Source organism: Dipodomys merriami, unplaced genomic scaffold, assembly GCF_024711535.1.
Source record: "Dipodomys merriami isolate MVZ:Mamm:240054 unplaced genomic scaffold, mDipMer1.0.p SCAF_21, whole genome shotgun sequence".
In the NCBI taxonomy this organism is placed as follows: Eukaryota; Metazoa; Chordata; class Mammalia; order Rodentia; family Heteromyidae; genus Dipodomys; species Dipodomys merriami.
In genome coordinates, this window is record NW_027203493.1 from 16,353,240 (window position 1) to 16,364,011 (window position 10,772).

Genomic DNA, 10,772 nt, shown 5'->3' on the forward strand with positions numbered 1-10,772 from the left:
CTGGTTCCTGGCATTTTTGACAAAGACTATTCGACCTGTAACATAATATATGGCACTTGTTTAAGATGAACTCCGAAATTCAAGTTAGACTACACAGACCTACACTCACCAAACCTACTCTTAGCAACCAGCACTGTAGTTCATCAGAAAATGAGGTTTGTTATTTTGTTGTTTTCTCTTTTGAGACAGCTATGCTGTCCAGCCCTGGTGGTACATAAAACTCAAGATCCTGCTGCCTCAACCTCCTGAGTGCTAGGATTATGGGTGTGTATCATCGCACTCAGCTACAAAGTGTTGTTGGGTTTCGGTTTCTTATTAACATAGCTGAAAGCAAGGCCAACTTGATCTTGATGTTTTTATTTGGTTAACACTTTTCCCCAGTAGTGTTGGGGATTGAATCCAGAGCCTCAAAGATGTTAGGCAAACTTTTTAACACTGAGCTGTGCCCTCAGCCCTGATTGGTTTTAATTGATGAAGAAGATAAATAATGTACCACCTCTAAAAAAATTGAATCTCATTTTCTCACCTCTAAATTATCATCTACCTTTTTGAGTTCATTCACACCAGACCTTTGCCTCCAAAAATTCTAGTGTCCCCCATTCCCAGTCTATTATCATTCTCCATTATATTGCATATGTTTGTCTATATGTATTTGTGTTGCTTCCTTATGAAACAAGTTGTGTAGACCTGGTATTTGACCTAGTATTCTTTTTCATCAAATCTCTAACATTCCGTCTCAACCAACTCTCAGATGACAACCTCACCTCACACTTGAGATAAACAGATGTACTCCAAATACATTAAATATCCTGCTTCATAGTCCTATCAATTTGTCTACTTTTTTTGTGTGTGGAGTTTGTTCTGAGGCTAGTTCCATTATCACCTCAGACCCATTGTTTTCTGACCTGTGTCAGATTTGCTTGTACCAGGATCCCACTCATCCATTTTTCTTTTCTATCATCAGTTTTTTTTACCCTCTTCTATTGACATAATATATTACATTTCAAAGGAAGAAATGTGGGAGAAGAATATTATTAAAAACCTATTGACACAATGAAAGTTATCTGATATCTCTATTGAATGTCATTAATTTTTACCAGTCTTCCCATTAGCAAATTATGAATCACTCAATGCATTAACTATATTTAATAGTGATTGCATAAAACCTTACAGAATAAGGTCTTTTACTCTTCTAGTCCTCTTCTCAACCATCCTGTGTTTTCAAAAGTATTACCTTCCACCCAAGACTCTAAGCTTCTGGTGAGCAAGGTCATTGCCCTGTAAGTTTCCACTTGCAGAAGACAAAATACTTTTCTCTTTGGATGAACCTCCATGCTACAAAGGAAGACACAGATTCAAAAACCTTGCCTGCTGCAGACCTGAAGCCATAGAACTGGGAACTGGTCCTGGTCTTTAGTTCTAAATTCTATCATAGCTAAATAACCTCAATAAATCTCTCAGCAAATCACATCCAAGCATTTGACTCACCTTTTTTTTTTTAAACAATTGTTTAGGATGATGTACATAGGGATATTCTTAGATTAGTTTACCTGATTTTGTATCTTCTATAAATTTCTAGGCATATTCTTGCCTGATATGTTAGTGAAATACATACGTTCTTTTAACAGTACTTTTTTTGGCCAGTCCTGGGGCTTGAACTCAGTGCCTGAACTCAGTGCCTGGGGATTGTCCCTGAGCCTCTGTGCTCAAGGCTAGCACTCTACTACTTGACCCACAGTGCCACTTCTGGCTTTTTCTGAATAGTCTATTGGAGATTAGATTCTCAGACACTTTCCTGCCTGGGCTGGCTCCAAACCATGATCCTCAGATCTTAGCCTCCTGAGTAGCTAGGATTACAGGTGTGAGCCACCCAGTACCAGGCTTTCATAGCACTCTTAAGGATAGGAGTGTTAGAATATTACCAAACGAGCAGCCATTTCTCTGTCTCCTAACATTTTTTAAAATGAACCTAAACTAACTGATAAACCTGCACATTTCTGCTCTTCCCACTTTGTTCTAGTAGGATCCTGGTAAACTCTGTAATGTGAAACATGTTGACTTTTTAATTCAAACCTCTTCAGGGCTTTGCACTTTAAGTGATGCTCTCCAAATAGTCTTTCAACACCACTTACAGGATGCCAGGTATGATTTTACCCTTTAAATCCCCTCTTTTCTAGCAATTATTGCAGTCAATTGCATCTCTAACTACTGATCTTATCACAAAATAGAATGAATTAAGTCATTTCACTCTACATCCATCAATGTCATGCCAGCAGTCAACATGAGTCTTTTGTGGAACTATTCTGAAGAAAGGCTCCTTCCTCTCTCTTCTTAAATTTTACAACCAGTTTGTTCTAGATTGCCTTTTTTTCTTTTTTAAATCCAGAAGTCAAAAGTGAGCTCTTCAAGGTTTGTTTTTTGTTTTTTGTTTTTTCCTACCCAAATAAGAATGCCATTGCTTTAAAAAGACTTGCTGTGTTATAGGAGCTGACATTTTGGAGGATATTAATTTTTCTTGGGGTATCATAGTAAGAATTTCCAAGTAGCATCTACAGTGATACTAATTCATTAGGCTTACAAATTAGTATGAATTGAACAACTTCTAGCAGCTACTCTTTAATCATCCAAGGCTATTTATTCATCAGGCTCCCCCCCCCCCCCCATTTAAATACAATTCTGTAATCCTAAGCAATCAGGAGGTTGAAGCAGAAGGATAATGAGTTTCAGGCTGGGTTACAAGAAAACAAGAAAAATGCATGAGATCACCTCTAGCTTTGATATAAAATAAACCCTTTTTAAAAAATAAATTTAGAAAAGATAGATACATAACATAAGAAATATATATATATATATATATATATATATATATATATATATATATATGCCTTACTGCTATAATGTAGCCTATCACTTCCAATATTTCTTATTGCTTTTACAACTTTTGAGGTGCTGGTCCTAAGGCTTGAGTTCAGGGCCTGAGTTCTATTCTTGAGCTTTTGTACTCTAGCGCTCTACCACTTGAGCCACATGTCTACTTCTGGCTTGCTTTTACATTTTGGGATTAAAATTCCTACTAGTTTTCCTTTTCTTCAATTTCTCCTGCCCATTTTTTTCTTAGTAGGAGAAATTTTATTTTTCTTATTTTTGTTTTTTCCTTTCTTTCATTTATTATTTTAATTTATATGTTTTCAAAATTCTGTCTGGACTTGTAGCTTCCCTACACCTATTTTCTTATACATGTTAACATTTTTAATATTTTTATATTGACATATAAGAGAATTACTTGTCTTCCATTTTCTTGGATGGAAATCCCTACAGGTCTTTTAAGCTCTCGTTTTTAACTAATCCTGTCATATTTAGTACTTCTTCAGTATTCAGATATTTTTGCACATATATAGAAGTGTCTGCTGAGTTTTCTTCTCTTCTATCTCCTATCTCATGAGGTTCTGGGATGGTTGTCAATCACAGTGACCTATTTTCCCTGTGGCTGCAGTAAACATGTGACCCAGGTCTCGCCAATCATGGAACACCTTTCTCCGGCCCAGAGATGGTTCCTGACTCAAAGGTGTCAGAGTCCATCTTCCTTGCTACTCAGAAAAAAATCTGTTTATGGTTTATGGTAGAAGACAATGAAACCAACACACAAAGAGAAATATAAATTACGCTTCTGCCAAGATAAGGAAATAGAATTCTACTCCTCTCATTTCAATGCTTGGATTTAGAGGTACCTTTGCATTTGCCTTCAGTCATTTCCTAAGTTAGAAGTGATGAACAAATACTACCCCCCGATTTTTTGCTTCAGTACTAGCATTTGAACTCAGAGCCATATACCAGTTAGGCAAACACTCTACTTTTAGAACCATGTCCCTCAATCCTTTAAGCTTTTTTGCTTTTTAGGTAGATGCCTTTGCCCAACCCGTGATCCTCTTACCTCCACCTCCAAAGTAGTTGAGATTACAGTCATATACCATCATACCCACATTATTTTTTGAGATAATGTCTTACTAAATTTTTGCTCAGGCTGGCGTCAAGCCTAAAATCACCTATCTCTGCTTCCTAAGTAGCCGGAATTACAGAGGTAAGCTACCATGCACAGCTCACTTAAAACAAGTTTAAAAAAAAAACCCAGTTACTTTGAGATTTCTTTCATCAAATGACCTAACTTTCCTTAGTAATGAACAGTTTGAAAACTAATATTATGAAACAATTAAATTAGGCAGTAACTAATATAATGCCGAATAGTATATCAAGCCAAATTCTGATTCACATAAAGGTTGATGAGAAGAGTCTTGAGCATGTTTCATACAGAATTATTGAAAAAGGGAATGATATTGATACACTGTGTAATATGGGTAATACGCAGGTTTATATGCTATATTCCTCAGCATATTGTTTTAAAGCAATCAGGGTAAAAATCCTTACAATTAATGGGAAAGCTTTAGAAATCTATAAAAAAATGTTGCAGGAGAAAAGTTAAAATTCAAGGAAGTTTTTTCATTATAGAAAAAGAGAAGTTGATTTAGTAGGGTCAGGAGCTTTCAGCAGTCTCATTGGTTGAGGTACCTGGGGCAGGTAGACAACTGCCTCAGGACAAGGACACTAAGCAACAGTGAATCAAGGATCTGATAAGGTTTGAAATAGAAGGAAACAAAACCTGTAAGAAGTAAAAGCCCTCTAATAGCTACTCCTTAAAGGAAGAAGCACCACTTCAGGGAATTATAAGGAAGGAAACAATTGACTGGCAGTGATGAAAACTGGAAGAAACCTAACTTTGCTAGAATTTTATTTGTCATATTATATTTACTAGTGTTTTTAAAAATATGGTTCCATAAATTTTGTATCTGCTTCAGTCTATGCCATTTGCCTTACTATTTTAGATACGTTTTTGTTTACTACTCTATATGGATATTTTAAGAATGTTTGAACAGTGTTAGAGCATGAATACCCATATTCATTCTAAAAATAATTGAGAACTTACCATTTTTTTACATAATAAGCTGGCACCAGTGGCTTGTACCTATAATCCTAGCTCTTCAGAAACCGAGATCTGAAGCATCATGATCCAAAGCTATGACCTCTGGAGAGGGAGGGGGAAATACTTCTCAAGACTCCATCTCCAAATATTTAGCAAAAAGCCAAGCTGTAGGCATTGCTCAAGTTATAGAGTGCCAACTGACCAAGCAAGCCCAGTATGTGTGAGCCCTGAGTAAAAAAATTACATACTAAGATGATTTGGAGAAAAAGAGAGGGAAAGAAAGAAATAGAAATACAGATATTAAAAAGCAAAAACAAACTAAATGCTGTAAAGCCATATTAGTGAACATACTATTCAGATTTAGTATAAAATAAAGTGACTATTCCATAACAAGTGAATTTATTTATATTCCTATTTATCTCAGATTACCCACCTGGCTACACTGGTTTAGATTAGCAAATAAAGATGCATCTGCTGGGAGAATTTAATTCATTTTTCCCATTTTGCTAACACGGCATGTAGTGGACTTTTAGATCCATGATGAAAGAGATTTTGTGGTTGGACAGTGGTGGCTCATGACTGTAATCTTGGTGATTTAGGAGGTTGTGATCTTAGTTCACAGCCAATCTGGACAGGAAAGTCCATGAGAGTCTTATCTTCAATTAACCAGCAAAAGGGCAGAAATGCAGGTATGAATGAGAGGGAGAAAGAAGGACTGAAGGAGGGAGAAAAAGAGAGAAAGGGAGAGAGAAGAGGAGTAAAATTATTATTGACATTTTATTATTATTATTATCTTTAAGTAGTTGTACAAAGAAATTCCCATTCTACAAAACAGTATATGTATACAAGGTGTCTCACAACATTGTCCCATCTCTCCTAACCCATTCCTTCTCTTATTTTTTCTTTAATTGAGATTAGGTGATTATGTAAATTTCTTGTATTTCACACTATTGTGGAATAGTGATACTTAGTTAAAGTCATAAACACATTTTAACCCTCACAAGGCAAATTGTTATTATAATGGTCTATAAAGTTTGTGAATTCTATGAGCTTTGACAATACAAATAATTCCACATCAGGTGATGATTACCTTTCTTTCCTTTTGCTTAGTGTAGGCTGTTCCCTCTTTCCCTCTCACTCCTCCCTTCCCATCGCCGTCTTTGGGCTGCTTAGTTCTTTTTCTTCTATGTCCAGTGCAGCGGATGGGCCCCTTTGTTGTATGTTGTTCCGTTTCCCACTTATTCTGTTCCTCCTCCTGGCTTCCCTCCATTGCATGCATATATCTACCATATATATGGTCAAGAACATGGAGTCATTTAGTAGTGATATGATAAAATGAGTTGCTGTCCTTTGTTTCTCAAGTCCTGTTTACTTTGTCATATCTTCTTGTATTTTGGCTTTAGCATCCACATATCAGGGAGATCATGTGCCATTTGTCTCTTTGTTCTTAGCTTACCTCACTCAAAATAATTTGCTCTAGTTCCATCCATTTCCCTGCAAATGCTATTATTTTGTCCTTTGTAATGACTGCATAATATTCCATTGTGTATAGGTACCACAATTTTTGTGTCCACTCATCAGTAGTGAGGCATCTGGGTTGTTTCCAAATCTTGGCTATTGTGAACAGTGCTGCAATAAACATTGAGGTGCATGTGCCTTTGTATACTGGTTCCTGTAACTCGGGGTAGATGCCTAGGAGTGGTATGGCTGGGTCATAGGGGAGGCCTATATTTAGCTTTCTGAGTTACCTCCAGACTGCTTTCCAAAATGTTGTATAAATGTACATTCCAACCAGCAGTGTAATAGGGTTCCTCTTTCTCCGCATCTCCTCCAGCAATTGTCATTGGCCGAATTTAGGTTGAAGGCCATTCTGACTGGGGTAAGGTGGTATCTCAGGGTTGTTTTTATTTGCATTTCCTTTACAGCCAGGGATGATGAACATTTCCTCGTGTGTTTCTTTGCCATTTTTATCTCTTCTGAGAAGTCTCTCTTTAACTCCCTTCCCCATTTCATGATTGGTTTGTTAGATTTGTGAGGGGTTAGTTTCTTGAGTTCCCTGTATGTAATGGATATTAGACCCTTGTGTGATATATTGCTGGTAAATATTTTTCCCAATTAGTTGGCTTTCTTTCTAGTTTGGTTGCTATTTCTTTATCTGTGCAGAAATTTTTTATTTTAATGTAGTTCCATTTATTGAGTCTCTCTCCAATTTGTTGTGACGCTGGGACTCCAGGAAGTTCCTGCCTGTGCCTATAAGTTCAAGTGTCTCTCCTACTCTGTTCTGCAGCAGTTTCAGAGTATCAGGTTTGATGTTAAGGTCTTTAATCCATTTTGAGTTGATATTAGTGCATAGTGACAGGCTAGGGCCCACTTTTAGTTTTCTGTATGTGGCTACCAGTTTTCCCAGCACCAGTAGTTGAAGAAGTTATGACTCTGTATTGTCTTTGGCTCCTTTGTCAAATATCAACTGACTGTATGTATGCGACTTTACTTCTGGGTCCTCTAATCTTTTTGTGCCAGTACCAAGCTGTCTTTGTTATTATGGCTCTCTAGTAGAGCTTGAAATCCAGTATCCTGATCACTCCTGAATTTTTTCTTTTGCCTAGAATTGCTTTGGCTATTCTAGGTCTTTTGTTGTCCCATATGAATTTTTGGACTGTTTTCTCTATTTCAGTAAAGTACATCATTGGGATTTTAATGGGAATTGCATTAAATGTGTATATCAATTTTGACAGTGTTTCACTATATTAATTCTGCCTATCCGGGAACATGGAAGGTCTTTCCATTTCGTGGTATCCTCTATGATTCCTTTTTTTAGGCTTTTATAGTTTTTATGAAATAGACCCTTTATATCTTTGGTTAGGTTAATTCCTAGATCCTTTTTTTTTTTAGGTTATTGTGAATGGGTTTGTTTCCTTGATTTCCCTTTCTGCTTATACATTGTTGGTGTACAGAAAGGTGACTGATTTTTGTGGGTTAATTTTGTATCCTGCTACTTTGCCGAAGTAGTTTATAAGCTCTAAGAGTTTGGGGATGGAAGTTTTAGGATCGTTAAGATATTAAATCATGTCATCTGCAAAAAGAGTTTAACTTCTTCCTCCCCCATGCAGATGCCTGTAATGTCTTTTTCTTGCCTTATTGCTCCGGCTAAGGATTTCAGAGCTATATTGAAGAGGAGTGGTGAGAGTGGGCATCCTTGCCTTGTTCATATTTTTAGAGGAATTGGTTGTAGTTTTTTTCCATTAAGTATAATATTGGCTGTTGGTCTGTCATATAAGGCTTTTATTGTTTTAAGGAATGTTCTTTCTATTCCTATTTTTTTCTAACGCTTTTAACACGAATGAGTGCTGTATTTTATCAAAAGCCTTTTCTGCATCAATGGAGATAATCATGTGGCTCTTGACCTTGGATCTGTTGATGTGATGGATTATATTTATTGACTTAAGTATGTTATACCATCCCTGCATCTCTGGGATAAAGCCTACTTGGTCACAATGTATGATTTTTTTATATGTTTCTGGATTCTTTTGGCTAGAATTTTATTGAGGAGCTTTGCATCTGTGTTCATCAAAGAGATTGGTCTATAGTTTTCTTTTTTTGTTGGGTCTTTGCCTGGTTTGGGGATGAGTGTGATTTTGGTTTCATAGAATGAGTTTGGGATTACTTCCTTGTTTCTATTTCATTGAAGAGCTTGAGGAATATGGGTATTAGTTCCTCTTTAAAGGTCTTATAGAATTCCTTAGTGAATCCATCTAATCCTGGGCTTTTCCTTGTTGGAAGGCTTCTGATTAGTTCTTTTATCTCATTGTAGGTTATTGGCATATTTAATTGATTTTTTTTCTTCTTGGTTCAGTTTGGGCAATTTATATTTCTCTAGAATTCATCCATTTCTGCTGGATTTTTCCTTCCTTTGTTAGTATAGAGTCTGGAAATGTTTCTTTGTAACTGTTTGGATGTCTTGGATGTTTGTTGTAATTTTTCCTATGGCATCCCTGATCTTATTGATTTAGGTCTCCTCTGTGCTTTGTTTAGTTAATCTTGCCAGTGGTCCATCAATTTTATTGATTTTTTTCAAAAAAACAGCTTTTTTATTAATTTTATTTATAGTTATTTTTAGTCTCTATCTCATTAATTTCAGCCCTTATTTTGGTTATCTCCTCACTCTATCTCACAACTTTAAGTTCAACTTTTTCTTGTTTCTCTAGCAGTTATAGTTGCATCATGAAATTGTTTAATGGTCTGTCTCTGTTTTCTTGATGTGTGTACCGAGAGCACTAAATTTGCCCCTCAGGACTACTTTTGCTGTGTCCCATACGTTTCTTTGTGATGTATCTTTATTTTCATTGAATTGTAGGAAAATTTTAATTTCTTCTTTAATTTCTTCTGTGACCCATGTGTTGCTCATCAGTGTGCTGTTTAATTAGCATATGTTTGAGTTTTTCTACTGTTTGCCTTGTTATTGAGAACTAGTTTGATTCCACTATGGTCAGATAGAATACAGGAGATTACGTCGATCCTCTTGTATTTGCTTAAATTCCTTGTATGAACTAAGATATGATATACTTTAGAAAAAGTTCCATGAGCTGCTTAGAAGAATGTGTACTGGTTAACAAACCAGTTGGTTGTTGGGTGGAAAACTTGGTATATGTCAGTTAAGTCTGCTTGAGATATGACATCATTTAATTTGGAGACATCTTTGCCAGTTCTTTGGTTGGTAGACCTGTCCTTTGGTAAGAGTAGAGCATTAAGTCTCCTAGTATTATTGTATTGGATTCATCTTTTCCTGTAAATCTGAGAGTATTTGCTTAACATAACATTTGTTTAGCATAACATTTGCTTAACACTGAGATTTGGGGCATACAGATTGACAATGGTGTTATCTTCTTCTTGGATTGTTCCCTGTCTCTTTGTAATGATTTTAATGTAAAGTTTATTTTATCAGATATCAGAATAGCAACTCCTACCTTCTTGCTGGGGGCATTTCCTTTCACTCAGAGTTTGCTTTTATCTTTGGCTGTGAGGTGGGTCTCTTGAATTGAGTCCATTAATATTTATGGTTATTATAGAGAAGTATATTGTGTTTCCTGTCATTTTCCTACTTTCCTAAGTTTTTCTTCTTTCCTTTCCTCCTGTGTTTACTAAGTTGGTTTCCTAAAGATATATATCTGGTATGGATCCCTGTTCTTGATTGTTTTCTTCAGATTGTAATCCCTCTCTTAATATTCTTTGTAATGCTGATTTATTCTTTATTAATTCATTTTGCTTTTCTTAACTATTAAAAATTTTAGTTTCTCCATCGAATGTGAATGCTATCTTCACTGGATATACCAGTCTGGGCTGGCATTTATTGGTTCTCAGGGCTCGGATGGTACTTTCTCAGGCTTTCCTTGCATTCAGTGTCTGTGTGGAGAGATCTGCAGAGATTCTAATTTTTTTAGTATAGCTCCTTCTTTGCTTTTGTTGCATGCAAGATTGTTTCTTTGTTGCTAAAATCAAGCATTTTTACTATAATGTGCCTAGCAGTGTTGCTCCTGGGATCTTGCTTGTTAGGTGTTCTGTAGGCCTCTGTTATATAGATAAGATTTTTCTCTTAAGACTGGGAAAATTTTCGGTGATGATCTTATTGAATAAGTGTTGTATTCCTATATTCTGGTATTCCTCCCCTTCATCCACCCCAGTTATACGAAGTTTAAATTTCTTGGCATACCTTTGGCATATTTTGAGTGGTTTTTTTTTTTCCAGATTTGTAACTTTTTACCAGTGCCTGCATTTTGTCTTCAGTATCTGATATTCCATT